The 17,774-nt window shown below is 40.6% G+C and overlaps 1 protein-coding gene and 1 long non-coding RNA gene across 4 annotated transcripts in view; both read left to right on the top strand.

The window, feature by feature from the left end:
• Nucleotides 1–17,774, top strand: part of Ubc4 (ubiquitin conjugating enzyme 4) — a 387,349-nt gene that overhangs the window by 24,162 nt on the left and 345,413 nt on the right. The window lies entirely within an intron of this gene.
• LOC137254517 (uncharacterized) lies at nucleotides 8,158–8,649 on the top strand. The gene is made up of 2 exons (XR_010954017.1): nucleotides 8,158–8,513; nucleotides 8,582–8,649. It is a non-coding gene; the product is annotated as an uncharacterized lncRNA (long non-coding RNA).

Genomic DNA, 17,774 nt, shown 5'->3' with positions numbered 1-17,774 from the left:
GATTGTAGAAAAATAAGCTTACGATATAGATAGTCAGGTTCCTTCTTGTGTATCAATTTATGGAGGAAGGACAGTGTTTTGACTTTTAAAAGATTTTCGAAAGAAATGTTTAGCAACCTTTCAGCATGTTGTGATTCTCTCCCTGATGGGGAGTATTCTCGCCTCATTATGTAGATGGTGTTCTGGGGACATAAGAAGGCAGCCCATGGCGATTCTGAGAGCAGTATTTTGGCAGGCCTGTAGCTTCTTCCTGTGGGTAATTTTTAGGCTTGGCGACCATATGGGTGACGCGTAGCACGTAAACGGCTGGCCAATTGCTTTGTATGTAGTAATGAGCGTTTCTTTATCTTTTCCCAGGTACTGCCAGCAAGGGATTTGAGGATTTTATTACGGCTCTGGAATTTCGGAACAATTGCGGCTGCATGCTCACCAAAATGTAGATCCTGATCAAACGTGACACCCAAGATTTTGGGGTGTAGGACAGTCGGCAGCGTAGTGTCGTCGACGTGGATGTTCAAAATGGTCGACATTTGGGACGTCCACGTTGTAAATAAGGTCGCGGAAGATTTAGTCGGTGATAATGCCAGGTTTCGCGAGGCGAAAAAACTGGAGAGATCAGGGCATTTAGCGCGGTGGTGGTCCTATGTAGTTTTCTGAAGCCATGCTGATGACAGCCTAGCTGCAAATTTGCTTGGAAGTAGGGGAGCAAAATGGCTTCAAGCATCTTTGCTACTGGGGATAGGAGAGATATCGGGCGATACGACTCTCCAATGTTAGCTGGTTTCCCAGGTTTTAGTAGCAGGACCACCTTGGCCATTTTCCATTTTTCGGGTATGACAAAGGTGGAAAGAGACAGGTTGAAGACATGTGCTAAGTATTTGAAACCCTCTTTCCCTAGGCTTTTAAGCATCGGCATGGCTATGCCGTCTGGGCCCACTGCTTTGGATGGTTTAGCATGACCAATGGCATCTTCAACCTCCCGGTGATGGTAATTGGTGACGCGCTGAATTTATGTTTATGTGCGTGTCTGTTGGCCCTCCGTCTATCTTTGTCGACCGTAGAATGCATTACATATTGACGACAGAACGCGCTCGCACATGTTTTCGAATCCGACAGCACTTTATCGCCGAAGGCGATGGAAACTTTGTCATTGTGCTTAGACGGATTCGATAGGGACTTTACGGTGGACCAAAGTTTACCCACACCGGTAGAGAGGTTACAACCTCTTAGGTGCTCCTCCCATTTCGCCCGCTTGTGTTCATCCACAAGCAATCTGATGCGTTGGTTTATATCCCTTATTTGGTGGTCGCCTGGGTCGAGCTGTCTTATAAGGTCACGTTCTCTCGCTAAATTTTCGGCCTCTGCCGGGAAGTGGGGCCGAATTTCGGGAATTCTCCCGGCGGATTCAATGACCTTGCGGAAAGCACGCTCCCCTTGGCGGGCATCAGTCGGGATAGGGAGGGCAGCAAAGAGGTCTGTAAAAGATTTGTATTCCTCCCACTTTCCTTTTTTTAAAGTTTATGAAAGTGCGTTTTTCTGTAACGATGAAGTCGGCGGTACACGCGAACGAAATAAGTATAGGCAGGTGGTCGGATGCCAATGTTACCATCGGCTGCCAGTTGATGCAGTTTACGAGTTCTGCGCTCAAGATTGAGATATCCGGCGAACTGTGACAGCTTCCTACCATACCTGGGGGCCCGGGCCCCAGATCGATGAGCTTTGCAACAGAATAGATTAGATTATATATTTATTGCGGCCAGAAGCCGCGAAACCTGGCATTATCACCGGCTAAATCATCCGCGACCTTATTTACGACTTGGACGTCCCAAATGTCTACCATTTTGAACATGCACGTGGATGGCACTACGCTACCGACTGTCCTACACCCCAAAATCTTGGGTGTGACGTTTGATCAGGATCTACATTTTGGTGAGCACACAGCCGCAATTGTTCCGAAAATCCAGAGCCGTAATAAAATCCTGTTGTTGTTGTAGCAGTGCTTCGCCCCACCTAACAGCCGCGACCGATCACAAATTGTCATCATTATCCTCTAACGGGAGTCCAAGGAAACTTGCTGTTTGAACAGGGGTGGACCATAATGAAACGGGTGTTAGAGGCGTTGGTTCCACATTACAATTAAAGAGATGGTTGGTGTCATGTGGGGACACATTGCAAGCGGGGCATATATTTTGTATGTCGGGGTTGATTCTGGATAGGTAAGAGTTTAACCTGTTACAGTATCCAGAACGAAGTTGAGCAAGAGTGACACGCGTTTCCCTGGGGAGTATGCGTTCCTCTTCCACAAGTTTTGGGTACTTTTCTTTGAGTACTGGATTCACCAGGCAATTCCTGACATAAAGCTGGGTGCTCAGGTGCCGTATTTCCTCAAAATGCTTACGGAGATTACTCCTTGAGCCCCTAGGCGGTGCTGGCTCATCAATCAAATGCCTGTTTGGATGCCCAGGTTTCTGGGTATTCAACAGGAACTGTTTGGTTAGCATCTCATTTCTCTCCCTGATGAGGAGTATTCTCGCCTCATTATGTAGATGGTGTTCTGGGGACATAAGAAGGCAGCCCGTGGCGATTCTAAGAGCAGTATTATGACAGGCCTGTAGCTTCTTCTAGTGGGTAATTTTTAGGCTTGGCGACCATATGGGTGAGGCGTAGCACGTAAACGGCTGGCCAATTGCTTTGTATGTAGTAAAGAGAGTTTCTTTATCTTTTCCCCAGATATTGCCAGCAAGGGATTTGAGGATTTTATTACGGCTCTGGATTTTCGGAACAATTGCGGCTGCGTGCTCACCAAAATGTAGATCTTGATCAAACGTCACACCCAAGATTTTGGGGTGTAGGACAGTCGGCAGCGTAGTGCCGTCGACGTGGATGTTCAAAATGGTCTTAATTTGGGACGTCCATGTTGTAAATAACGTCGCGGAAGATTTAGTCGGTGATAATGCCAGGTTTCGCGAGGCGAAAAAACTGGAGAGATCAGTGCATTTAGCGCGGTGGTGGTGCTATGGAGTTGTCTGAAGCCATGCTGATGACAGCCTAGCTGCAAATTTGCTTGGAAGTAGGGGAGCAAAATGGCTTCAAGCATCTTTGCTACTGGGGATAGGAGAGATATCGGACGATACGACTCTCCTATGTTAGCTGGTTTCCCAGGCTTTAGTAGCGGGACCACCTTGGCCATTTTCCATTTTTCGGGTATGACAAAGGTGGAAAGAGACAGGTTGACCAATGGCATCTTCAACCTCTCTGGCGGTGATGGTAATTGGTGACGCGCTGAATTTATGTTTATGTGCGTGTCTGTTGGCCCTCCGTCTATCTTTGTCGACCGTAGAATGCATTACATATTGACGGCAGAACGCGCTCGCACATTTTTTCGAATCCGACAGCACTTTATCGCCGAAGGCGATGGAAACTTTGTCATTGCGCTTAGACGGATTCGATAGGGACTTTACGGTGGACCAAAGTTTACCCACACCGGCAGAGAGGTTACAACCTCTTAGTTGCTCCTCCCATTTCGCCCGCTTGTGTTCATCCACTAGCAATCTGATGCGTTGGTTTATATCCCTTATTTGGTGGTCGCCTGGGTCGAGCTGTCTTATAAGGTCACGTTCTCCCGCTAAATTTGCGGCCTCCGCCGGGAAGTGGGGCCGAATTTCGGGAATTCTCCCGGCGGGAATGAAACATGTCGAGGCGGATTCAATGACCTTGCGGAAAGCACGCTCCCCTTGGCGGGCATCAGTCGGGATAGGGAGGGCAGCAAAGAGGTTGTCTGTAAAAGATTTGTATTCCTCCCACTTTCCTTTTTTTAAAGTTTATGAAAGTGCGTTTTTCTGTAACGATGAAGTCGGCGGTACGCTCGAACGAAATAAGTATAGGCAGGTGGTCGGATGCCAATGTTACCATCGGCTGCCAGTTGACGCAGTTTACGAGTTCTGCGCTCACGTTTGAGATATCCGGCGAACTGTGACAGCTTCCTAACATACGTGTGGGGGCGTCTCCGTTTATTGTGCAGAACGTCGTTTCTACTATTTGATCCGCCAACAGGTTTGACATTACATTATTATGTTATTCGAGCGGGTCGGACGTGTTTAATTTTGCGCTTGGAGTTTGTTTTAAAACATGGTCAAAACCAATATAAAAATCGTCTAAATACCGTCATTAATGTGAGATAGAGACTTAGGAAGCTAACGAGGAGGTTTTATTTAAAATCTAATGATTATAAATATCAATATACTGTGTATACTCTAAAATATTGTTAGAAAGTGACTCAAATAAACTAATAAAACACATACATATGTATGTATGCATGTTCGTCTAACGAGATACATATATACAAATAATATAAAATAGTGAAAAGCGCGCGGTTTCAAAGACGAAATGTCCGAAACCACCAAATGTGATAAATGCAAAGTTGCAATACGTGAAGACAGGTGTCAGGTGTGTGGGTGTATGTGGAAAGGTATACCACTCTGCACCAAAATGTTCTGGGTTGGATAGCTACAAAGCCAATGTAATAGGATCGCATCCAATGGTGAAGTTTATTTGTGATAAGTGCATTACGTATATACATAATGTTGACTTAGTTGTAAGAGACATGCAAGAGAGTGTTAACAAAAATAGTATATACTTAAAGGAATATAAAAATGAATTTGAACGGGCAATACAAACCAGCAAGAGAGAGCTAAAAGATCTAATGAAAGCGATGGATGATAAGTATAATGAAAGGTTAGCGACCCTAAAAATGCACCAAGAAATGTACTTAAAAAATGCAGCAGAAATAAAGAAAGTGCGGGAGGTAGCAGAGCAAATGATAAAACAAGTGGAAGTAGTGGGAAATGAAAATGAAAAATTATGTAGCGAAATAAAAACAATAGTGAAAGATAAAGGCAGTGTGACGCAACAGCAAAAATCATATGCAAATGCATTGAAAATGAGTGATAATATGCATACAACCAGGGATGTGCCGGAATTTAAGAAACGCACTCCTATCATTGTGAAGCCGAAAACAAAACAAACTAGTGAAAAAACAAAAAAAGATTTAAACAATAAAATTAACCCTAAGGGGCTAAAAATCACTGATATCAAAGCAGGCCAAAATGGTGTTATGGTGATTGACAGTATAAATGAAAGTGAAAGAGATAAAATCAAAGAAATTATGGACAAACAAATAAGTGATGATATGAAATAAAGATCCCACGGGACGATAAAACCAAGAATATTTATAACTGGTTTGCACTTTGAAAAAAATAATAATAAATTAATAGAGTGTTTAAATAACCAAAACAAATGCCTAGAGCAGGGCGAAATAAAAATTATTAAACAGTACAATGTCAAAACAAACAACAAAAACTACTATAAAGCAATTGTAGAGGTGGATGAAGATATGTTTACCAACGTTATGAAGTTAGATAAGCTAAACGTAGGATGGGACAGATGCAGGTTTCACGATGGTGTTAATGTGACAACATGTTTCAAATGTAAAGGATACAACCATAAAGCGACCGATTGTAAAAGTGAAGAGGTATGCAGCAAATGTTTGGGTAAACATAAAACCACGGAGTGTAATGAAACGCCTATAAACAAGTGTATAAATTGCATAAAGGCCAAACTTGTAAATCACTTGTGTAATAGCCGACAATGTCCGGTTTATTTAAAGCACTTCAGTGCAAAAAAACATAGGCTTGGCTATTAGCAACTAACGCACTACTCAGAAGTTACAGATCAACTTGAGGATTATATTCCCGCAAAAGTTAATCGAAAAAGCAAGTCTGCAAAAGCTGATAACAATATATTAAAATGTATTTACCTAAACATTAATAGTATAGTTTCGAATAAAAGTGAATTGGAAGTGACGGCGGAAGTTCTCAAGCCGGCAATCATATTATGCCCTGAAACGTGTACAACAAAAGATATTGAAGATAATGAATTAGAAATAGCATCTTTTAACATGATAAGATGTGATTCCCACAGTGGGCATACTGGCGGAGTACTAATATATGTACATAGAGAAATAAATTTTAATATAATATATAATGGTAGTGTAAACATGAATTTGTGGTGCATTATAATAAAATTGAAAAAACTTGGAAAAAAGTGGCAAATAGGGATGCTCTACCACTCGCCCAGCACAAGTGATGCAGCCTTCCTAGAATATTTAAATGAAATTTTAAAAATATATTTTTATTTGCCTTCAAATATTATAATTTATTAAATTTTAATAAGCTCGAGGCAGTTTAAAAAATTGAAACACAGTTTAAATTTTTATATTTCAATTTTATTTGGTCGATATTTCGATCTCATTCTTAGATCATCCTCAGGAACTGTGGACAAAAACAACAATTAGTTAACATGTAAACAATTTTCAAACCCTAAACATAATACCACTTACACAATTGAATATGTTTTACCGACTAACAAGATGTACGAAAAAAGAAAGCGTAGAAGTCAAATAAATATGAAAATATAAACAATTTAAAACACCGTAAGTATAAACAAAAATCTACAAAAACAACAATACATAGGATGACGAACAAAAAGACATAATCATTTGCATTAACACACAAATGTACATATGTACATATATATTTGTCATCCCACTGCATTTGTTGTGTTGAGCTGCAATTCTAACTAGAACAGTGTTGTTGTCTTAAAACTAAGTCGCGGTAAACGCGCGCCAGCTGATCAGTGTCTATTTTATAATTCATTTTCGTGTCATTAGGGGTGTTCGTTATGTGCAGCATTTCTAAAGTATATCTTTTGCCGTAATTTTTCTCCTCGTGTAAAATGGATACATTATCGAAATCGGGATAATGTCCGGTATCTTTGCAATGTGATGACAATGCCGTCTTATTGTCCGAAAAACTGCTTCTTAATTTCACATTTGACCTGTGAGCGGAAATCCTTGTCTTGAGTTTCATTTTTGTTGTCCCCACATATACCTTTTTGCATAAGTGGGACCCGTCACCATTACACGGAATCCTGTAAACTACATCAGACTTCTCTTGTTTGGGAATTCTATCCTTTGTATTGCTGTAGAGTTTTCTTAGCGTGTGTTTATAAGTTGACGCGATCTGATATTTATCTCTGTCATAGAGCTTTGAAAATTTTATTCTTTCCGTTATTCCTGGAACATGAACTACTGATTTGTATATTTTTCCCTCTCCTTTGGCTATGTTGGTTCTCTCCTTATTTTCGGTAAAGTATGCCTATGGGATCACCAGCATCACCTGTCGTAGCAGATATAGTCATGGAGGAACTACTATCCAAATTCATGATGGAAACTGCCAACAAACCGCGCTTATTAACTAAGTACGTTGACGACTTGTTCGCGATTGTTAGGACACAAGATGTCGACAAGATGCTCAACGATCTTAACAACTTCAATAAATCAATTCAATTTACAATAGAAACGGAAAAAGATGGAGAGCTACCCTACTTAGACACTCTTATTATCAGAAAGAATAACAAATTGTTGATTGACTGGTATAAAAAGCCCACGGCATCTGGAAGACTTATTAATTTTAATTCAAAACATGACAAAAAAACAATTATAAACACCGCAAGCAATTTCATTAGAAGAGTTCTCTCGATAAGCGACACGATTTTTCACGGAAAGAATATTGACGAAATAAAAGTAACCTTGACAAAGAATGAATTCCCTATGACAACCATAAAGCAATTACTTCGAACATACTTTACCGAAAATAAGGAGAGAACCAACATAGCCAAAGGAGAGGGAAAAATATACAAATCAGTAGTTCATGTTCCAGGAATAACGGAAAGAATAAAATTTTCAAAGCTCTATGACAGAGATAAATATCAGATCGCGTCAACTTATAAACACACGCTAAGAAAACTCTACAGCAATACAAAGGATAGAATTCCCAAACAAGAGAAGTCTGATGTAGTTTACAGGATTCCGTGTAATGGTGACGGGTCCCACTTATGCAAAAAGGTATATGTGGGGACAACAAAAATGAAACTCAAGACAAGGATTTCCGCTCACAGGTCAAATGTGAAATTAAGAAGCAGTTTTTCGGACAATAAGACGGCATTGTCATCACATTGCAAAGATACCGGACATTATCCCGATTTCGATAATGTATCCATTTTACACGAGGAGAAAAATTACGGCAAAAAATATACTTTAGAAATGCTGCACATAACGAACACCCCTAATGACACGAAAATGAATTATAAAATAGACACTGATCAGCTGGCGCGCGTTTACCGCGACTTAGTTTTAAGACAACAACACTGTTCTAGTTAGAATTGCAGCTCAACACAACAAATGCAGTGGGATGACAAATATATATGTACATATGTACATTTGTGTGTTAATGCAAATGATTATGTCTTTTTGTTCGTCATCCTATGTATTGTTGTTTTTGTAGATTTTTGTTTATACTTACGGTGTTTTAAATTGTTTATATTTTCATATTTATTTGACTTCTACGCTTTCTTTTTTCGTACATCTTGTTAGTCGGTAAAACATATTCAATTGTGTAAGTGGTATTATGTTTAGGGTTTGAAAATTGTTTACATGTTAACTAATTGTTGTTTTTGTCCACAGTTCCTGAGGATGATCTCAGAATGAGATCGAAATATCGACCAAATAAAATTGAAATATAAAAATTTAAACTGTGTTTCAATTTTTTAAACTGCCTCGAGCTCATTAAAATTTAATAAATTATTTAAATGAAATATTAATTAATTTCTTGTATTCCGGCCTTTTAGTTAATATATTCAAAGTATGTTTGAGCTCTAGGCCAATATATACATATGGTTATTAAAATACAGCAAATGTGTTTAAACAATGTATATATATTTGTCGAATGGTTTGACTTTTGGTTTATCTTTTGGTTTGTCTTTTCATTCCTGAAGATGACTTCAGATTGAAGTCGAAATATTGAAAAGACAAACCATTCGGCAAATATATATACAATTGTTTAAACACATTTGCTGTATTTTAATAAACATATGTATATATTGGCCTAGAGCTCAAACATACTTTGAAATATTAATTGATAAATATGAAAAAAGTAACCACAATATACTAGTTGGTGATTTTAATATCAATATGAATCACATATCAACATACAGTACAAAACTGAATGAAATATTTTCCGTGATGGGTATGGTTCAAAAAGTGGATTTTAATACACGAATAACGGATACAACTGAATCTAAAATTGATAAAAGTGAAAATCTTTGCAAGCATACAGAATTTCTGATCATGAAACAATAATTTTCAATGTTCAAATATCTAAATCATATAAGATGAGAGTGATTAAGAAAATAATTGCTTGGGATAAATATAGTAATGACATTTTATTAAACCTACTCAGGTCCTTTAATTTTACTTTCAATGAAAATTTATTAATAGATGATAAAGTTGAACTAGTGAACCACATTTTAACGCAAGCGATGGAAAATTTAACCTATGAAAAAGAAGTACATATAAAACTAATGAATAAGTGGTACGATAGAGAACTTGCACAAATAAATAAACATAAATTTTATTTATATACATGTGCTATACAGACCGGACTGTGGGAAGAATACAAAAATATTAATAAAATGTATAAAAACCTAGTTAAAATAAAGAAAATTAAACACATGGAAAATAAAGTTATAATGAATGAAAACAACGCTAAAGATATGTGGAAGTACCTTAAATCGACGGTCTGCTTGGCGCGGGATAACGATGGTATTAATAAAGCGGTAATCGATGGTATATTGGTAGAAGATGAACTTAAATGGCAAATGGCCTTAACAAATTTTTTATAAATAGTGTGATAGAAATAAATAACAATATAGAATATTTCGATATAGCACTCAGCGGTAGTCAAGCCAATTCTGAATTTAAGTTTCCTAAAATAACGACTGATGAAGTTATAAAAATCCTGCAAGAGTTTAAATACAAAATAGGTGGCAGGAACATTCTGTCGGATGGCGTGATGAAGGACTCTATACTGTATACAGGGTTTCTTTTATGCCCAATTAATTAATAGCAGTTTGGAAGATGGTATTGTACCAGAAAAGTGGAAAATGTCAACGGTGATTCCAGTTGAAAAAATTAAAAAGACAATACAGCCAGAAGAGCTTAGACCCATAAACACCATACCAAGTGACGCTAAAATCCTTGAAGTTTATGTTAAGAATCAATTGGTAAAATATCTATACTCAAACAAAATACTTGTCAAACAACAGTCGGGTTTTAGGAAAAAACATTCATGTGAAACAGCTCTTAACTTTGTCATATCGGAGTGGAGAGATGATCTAAATAATAAGAAGGTGGTGATTGCTGTCTTTCTTGACCTTAAAAGAGCCTTCGAAACGGTAGATAAGGAAATCCTTATCAAGAAACTCCAACAAATTGGTATTAAAGACATGGAGCTTGCTTGGTTCCGCAGTTATTTAAAACATAGGAAACAGCGAACAGTTATAAAAACAGCGATATCTGATGTATTGGAAGTGCCCATAGGCTTACCACAAGGCTCGGTCCTAGCACCAATATTGTTCCTAATATATATAAATGATATAGTTAATGCGATACAAGACTGTGATATAAAACTATTTGCGGATGATGCAATACTTATGATCAGTGATAATAATATTACTACTGCGGTATTAAAAATGCAAAATGATCTCAACAATTTATAAACATGGCTATGTGCGAATAGGCTAAAGCTTAATATAAACAAAACCAAATATATGGTCATAACAAGAAAAAATATTAATGATGAGGACTTAAGTGGGCTAAAAATAAATAATGAAACCATACAAAAAGTTAATGAAAAGTTGATATCCATTTAGTTGCACCAAATCATTTTTGTGACATGAAGAAAACCAGGTTTCGGAAATACGTATAACATCTATATCAGAACCCTCAGATATGAATCTCAATTCATCCAGCTTTTTATATAGGCTTTACGCATTGAGAAGGATGACTTTGTTGAATACGCGCAACAGTGTTTGTAAGCAGTCTCTGGAACTAGACAACCTATAGTCTAGGACCATCACTATCTATGGGATATAAAGAATGCTCTGCGATGCGTAACAAGACAACATAAATGATTGTTTACAAGTATGATAGGGAGAGATAAAGACAGAAACGAAGAGACTCAAGAACTTAAGTAATATACCATACATAGAAATTAATTTATTGATCATTATTCGTTGGCGCATCATCAACTCAAAAGGAAATCGCGCTTTCTTCGCCGGTATTCTCAAGACGCTCTAGAAAATCCAAGCTATGTATTGCTTCAGGGCTGGCGTTGGCTGTTCGCCTGATATGTACCAGACCCTTCTTAGAAATGAAATAATTAAAAAAAAATTTTTAAGTTAAACGGTTTTATTGAAAACAATACTTACATGAAATAATAATAATACCAAAAGCTAGAAAATAATTAGGTAGGTCCTAGGTACTAGTCATCACACTCCTTATCAATCTAGGGCGTTGATCAGACATTTAAATAAAAGCGTTGGACGCGTCATATTTCTATTGATAAGTCATAAGTAAAACCAACTGAACCTTAATCAGGTTATGCTACGCCTCACATTTTTAGAAATTTCACGCGACCAATGCTTTTATTTAATTGTCTGATCAACGCCCTAGATTGATAAGGAGTGTGATGACTAGTACCTAGGACCTACCTAATTATTTTCTAGCTTTTCGCATTATTATTATTTCATGTAAGTATTGTTTTCAATAAAACCGTTTAACTTAAACATTTATTTTTAATTATTTTATTTTCAAGTTTTTAGTCTTTATTTAATTGCCTGTTATTTCTCATTCTATTTAGTTCGTTTAGTGACTCATTATTACAAGGACTCTTTCCTGACATTTTGTTACAACCTAAGTCCTCAATATATAATCCTTCCAAAGACTTTACTCGACTGCGCCACGTATGCTTGTCCCTCCTCCAACTCAAAAATATTTTGATGTCACTTCTACTGGACTGTATGCAATATTTGTTCCAAATATGAGCCAAATCGGGCATCATAGGTCGCTTTCTATTCATGTATGTATTATGTGTTCCAAATATGGACCAAATCAAATCGGACCACAAATACGATTTTTGTGAATATCTCGATCCATGCGCCACTTAGCGGCGATTTTTTTCACAGGTCGATTTCTATTCTTGCATGTATTATGTGTTCCAAATATGAGCCAAATCGGACCACAAATACGATTTTTGTGAATATCTCGATCCATGCGCCACCTAGCGGCGATTTTTTTTTCACAGGTCGATTTCTATTCTTGCATGTATTATGTGTTCCAAACATGAGCCAAATCGGACCACAAATACGATTTTTGTGAATATCTAGATCCATGCGCCACCTAGCGGCGATTTTTTTCACAGGTCGATTTCTATTCTTGCATGTATTATGTGTTCCAAATATGAGCCAAATCGAACCACAAATGCGAATTTTGCGAATATCTCGATCCATGCGCCACCTAGCAGCGATTTTTTTCTTATTATTGCATTGTCATCGGGTTCTGAACTATATTCCAAGTTTCAAGCTTATAGCTTTTCGGGAAGTTACTTAAATTTCAATTACAAGATTCGTTCACAACGGCCTGCCTGTCAACTCAAGCTAAATAAAACCGTTTAAAAACCGCCACTACCTTCCTTTTCTTCTTTAGACGGATCGCTGCCTTGAAGATCGCATAGTTTTGACTGGACAGCGAAGCATTTACATAAATCGGAGCATTTGAATTTATGCAGACCCTTGATGTTTGGATTGTTTTGGTGCCTAAAGGTGCCTATACTTTTTAGCAATTTGTTTCTGTCTGTCGGCGACTGGAATTTGATTATTACGGCCGGATCTGTCACGCTGTTGTCTAGTTTCCGTAGCCGAAAAATGCTCATTATATGAATTGGTTGCAATCTAAGAGTGGAACAGAGGTGCTGAAAGACACTTGTTAAGTTTTCTCCTTCCTTAAAGGGAATTCCGTGTACACGGACTTCACTTGCGGCAATATGGCTCTCTTGCTTTGACGCATTGTTTTTGAGTGCTTTTACTTCCTCTTCGAGATAACCAACGCGCTCGAACACACTCTCCAGCTGAGTAACTCTTGCATTAAGCTCACTGACCTCTTTCTTCAGCACCACAAATTTGTCTTCTAGTTTTTTGCATACGCATTCGATGAGCCTTTTTTCCGAGTCCAAAATTTGCTTAGCAATCAGATCGTTGAACTTAGCAAATCGCTGATCCATGCTTTGCATAAAACTAGGAGAGAAGCCGCTGATCCGTTGCACCTTTTTGGCGCTATCAACCTCGTTATTAAGGTCGTCACCACGACGCTTACCATTGACTTGATCCATGGTGTTCGAAAAAACTTTTGTTTAAATTTTACATATCAAAACTACCTTCGCCACCGGAAGGAGTCACTATCGTTTCTTACGCCGATGACTGCACTATAATGGCCACAGGCCCGGGCCCCTAGATCGATGAGCTTTGCAACAGAATAGATTAGATTATTTATTTATTGCGGCCAGAAGCCGCGAAACCTGGCATTATCACCGACTATATCATCCGCGACCTTATTTACAACTTGGACGTCCCAAATGTCTACCATTTTGAACATCTACGTCGATGGCACTACGCTACCGACTGTCCTACACCCCAAAATCTTGGGTGTGACGTTTGATCAGGATCTACATTTTGGTGAGAACACAGCCGCAATTGTTCCGAAAATCCAGAGCCGTAATAAAATCCTGTTGTTGTTGTTGTTGTTGTAGCAGTGCTTCGCCCCACCTAACAGCCGCGACCGATCACAAATTGTCATCATTATCCTCTAACGGGAGTTTAACAAGGGTGGACCATAATGAAAGGGGTGTTAGAGGCGTTGGTTCCACATTACAATTAAAGAGATGGTTGGTGCCATGTGGGGACACATTGCAATCGGGGCATATATTTTGTATGTCGGGGTTGATTCTGGATAGGTAAGAGTTTAACCTGTTACAGTATCCAGAACGAAGTTGAGCAAGAGTGACACGCATTTCCCTGGGGAGTATGCGTTCCTCTTCCACAAGTTTTGGGTACTTTTCTTTGAGTACTGGATTCACCAGGCAATTCCTGACATAAAGGTCCGACGCCTGTTTGTGGAGTTCACCAAGGAACTGTTTGTGTTTTTTTACTTCATACGGCTGGGTTCTCAGGTGCCGTATTTCCTCAAAATGCTTACGGAGATGACTCCTTAAGCCCCTAGGCGGTGCTGGCTCATCAATCAAATGTCTGTTTGGATGCCCAGGTTTCTGGATATTCAACAGGAACTGTTTGTATAGCATCTCATTTCTCTCCCTGATGGGGAGTATTCTCGCCTCATTATGTAGATGGTGTTCTGAGGACATAAGAAGGCAGCCCGTGGCGATTCTAAGAGCAGTATTTTGGCAGGCCTGTAGCTTCTTCAAGTAATTTTTAGGCTTGGCAACCATATGGGTGACGCGTAGCACGTAAACGGCTGGCCAATTGCTTTGTATGTAGTAATGAGCGTTTCTTTATCTTTTACCCAGGTACTGCCAGCAAGGGATTTGAGGATTCTATTACGGCTCTGGATTTTCGGAACGATTGCGGCTGCGTCCTCACCAAAATGTAGATCCTGATCAAACGTCACACCCAAGATTTTGGATTGTAGGACAGTCGGCAGCGTAGTGTCGTCGACGTGGATGTTCAAAATGGTCGACATATGGGACGTCCGTGTTGTAAATAAGATCGCAGAAGATTTAGTCGGTGATAATGCCAAGTTTCGCGAGGCGAAAAAACTGGAGAGATCAAGGCATTTAGCGCGGTTGTGGTGCTATGGAGTTTTCTGAAGCCATGCTGATGACAGCCTAGCTGCAAATTTGCTTGGAAGTAGGGGAGCAAAATGGCTTCAAGCATCTTTGCTACTGGCGATAGGAGAGATATCGCGCGATACGACTCTCCTATGTTAGCTGGTTTCCCAGGCTTTAGTAGCGGGACCACCTTGGCCATTTTCCATTTTTCGGGTATGACAAAGGTGGAAAGAGACAGGTTGAAGACATGTGCTAAGTATTTGAAACCCTCTTTCCCTAGGCTTTTAAGCATTGGCATGGCTATGCCGTCTGGGCCCACTGCATTGGATGGTTTAGCGTGACCAATGGCATCTTCAACCTCTCTGGCGGTGATGGTAATTGGTGACGCGCTGAATTTATGTTTATGTGCGTGTCTGTTGGCCCTCCGTCTATCTTTGTCGACCGTAGAATGCATTACATATTGACGGCAGAACGCGCTCGCACATCTTTTCGAATCCGACAGCACTTTATCGCCGAAGGCGATGGAAACTTTGTCATTGTGCTTAGACGGATTCGATAGGGACTTTACGGAGGACCAAAGTTTACCCACACCGGCAGAGAGGTTACAACCTCTTAGGTGTTCCTCCCATTTCGCCCGCTTGTGTTCAGCCATAAGCAATCTGATGCGTTTGTTTATATCCCTTATTTTGTGGTCACCTGGGTCGAGCTGTCTTATAAGGTCACGTTCTCTCGCTAAATTTGCGGCCTCCGCCGGGAAGTGGGGCCGTCCCCCAGCGGGTCAGGGGATCAGAATATAAAAGCGGTAGGTATGCCTGTCGTAAGAGGCGGCTAAAATACCAGATTCAAGGGGCTGTGTAGCGCAACCCTTCAGGTTGCCAGCGCAATATATAGCTTCTCCAAACCCAATTGTCAACCTCACCTATCCGCGGCGAATCCTGTTTCACTAACAGACGAGGCTCTGGCGACCCCAAGCTACTCATGGAATTTGGGGGTAGGGAGGGAGGGAATGGCCTGAAGGTTTAATGTGGCCACATAAATCGTTCCCGAGATGGTCGGGCTAGCGCCTTAATGGTGCTATGGTATCGGAGCGTACCGGATTTGTATCCGGCAAAGGACCATCACATCGATGACACTCCCCAAAACCTTCGGGGAGCAACCTTATCGCTACAACATCAACAAGAAGTGGGGCCGAATTTCGGGAATTCTCCCGGCGGGAATGAAACGTGCCGGGCGGATTCAATGACCTTGCGGAAAGCACGCTCCCCTTGGCGGGCATCAGTCGGGATAGGGAGGGCAGCAAAGAGGTTGTCTGTAAAAGATTTGTATTCCTCCCACTGTCCTTTTTTTTAAGTTTATGAAAGTGCGTTTTTCTGTAACGATGAAGTCGGCGGTACGCTCGAACGAAATAAGTATAGGCAGGTGCTCGGATACCAATGTTACCATCGGCTGCCAGTTGACGCAGTTTACGAGTTCTGCGCTCACGATTGAGATATGCGGCGAACTGTGACAGCTTCCTAACATACGTGTGGGGGCGTTGTTGTTGTTGTTGTTGTAGCAGTGCTTCGCCCCACCTAACAGTCGCGACCGATCACAAACTGTCATCAATATCCTCTAACGGGAGTCCAAGGAAACTTGCTGTTTCAACAGGGGTGGACCATAGGGAAAGGGGTGTTAGAGGCGTTGGTACCACATTACAATTAAAGAGATGGTTGGTGTCATGTGGGGACACATTGCAAGCGGGGCATACATTTTGTATGTCGTGGTTGATTCTGGATAGGTAAGAGTTTAACCTGTTACAGTATCCAGAACGAAGTTGAGCCAGAGTGACACGCGTTTCCCTGGGGAGTATGCGTTCCTCTTCCGCAAGTTTTGGATAATTTACTTTGAGTACTGGATTCACCGGGCAATTCCCGGCATAAAGGTCCGACGCCTGTTTGTGGAGTTTACCAAGGACCTGCTTGTGTTTTTTCGCTTCATACGGCTGGGTTCTCAGGTGCCGTATTTCCTCAAAATGCTTGCGGAGATGACTCCTTAAGCCCCTAGGCGGTGCTGGCTCGTCAATCAGATATCTGTTTGGATGCCCAGGTTTCTGGGTATTCAACAGGAACTGTTTGGTCAGCATCTCGTTTCTTTCCCTGATGGGGAGTATTCTCGCCTCATTATGCAGATGGTGTTCTGGGGACATAAGAAGACAGCCCGTGGCAATTCTGAGAGCAGTATTTTGGCAGGCCTGTAGCTTCTTCCAGTGGGTAATTTTTAGGCTTGGCGACCATATGGGTGACGCGTAGCACGTAATCGGCTGGCTAATTGCTTTGTATGTAGTCATGAGCGTTTCTTTATCCCTTCCCCAGGTACTGCCAGCAAGGGATTTGAGGATTTTGTTACGGCTCTGAATTATCGGAACAATTGCGGCTGCGTGCTCACCAAAATGTAGATCCTGATCAAACGTCACACCCAAGATTTTGGGGTGTAGGACAGTCGGTAGCGTAGAGCCATCGACGAGGATGTTCAAAATGGTCGGCATTTGGGACGTCCATGTTGTAAATAAGGTCGCGGAAGATTTAGTCGGTGATAATGCCAGGTTTCGCGAGGCGAAAAAACTGGAGAGATCAGGGAGGTAACCGTTTATTTTATTGCATAGCTCATCGATCTGTGGGCCTGGGCCTGTGGCCATTACTGTGCAGTCATCGGCGTAGGAAACGATTGTGACTCCTTCCGGTGGTGAAGGTAGCTTAGATATGTAGAAATTAAACAAAAGTGGGGATAGGACACCACCCTGTGGCACCCCTTGTTTAATTCTCCTTGGCTTTGATGTTTCGTTTCTAAATAGCACGGATGCCTGCCGACCACCCAGATAATTTGCGGTCCACCTTTAAGACATGGGGGAAGGGTAGACCCGTCCAGGTCTTGCAGTAACGAGCCATGGTTGACCGTATCAAAAGCTTTTGATAGGTCTAGCGCTACGAGTACTGTTCTATG

Source organism: Eurosta solidaginis, chromosome 5, assembly GCF_040869045.1.
Source record: "Eurosta solidaginis isolate ZX-2024a chromosome 5, ASM4086904v1, whole genome shotgun sequence".
NCBI classification, from domain to species: domain Eukaryota; kingdom Metazoa; phylum Arthropoda; class Insecta; order Diptera; family Tephritidae; genus Eurosta; species Eurosta solidaginis.
The sequence above is the reverse complement of the archived record's forward strand: the minus strand, read 5'-3'. Positions and strand labels throughout refer to the sequence as shown.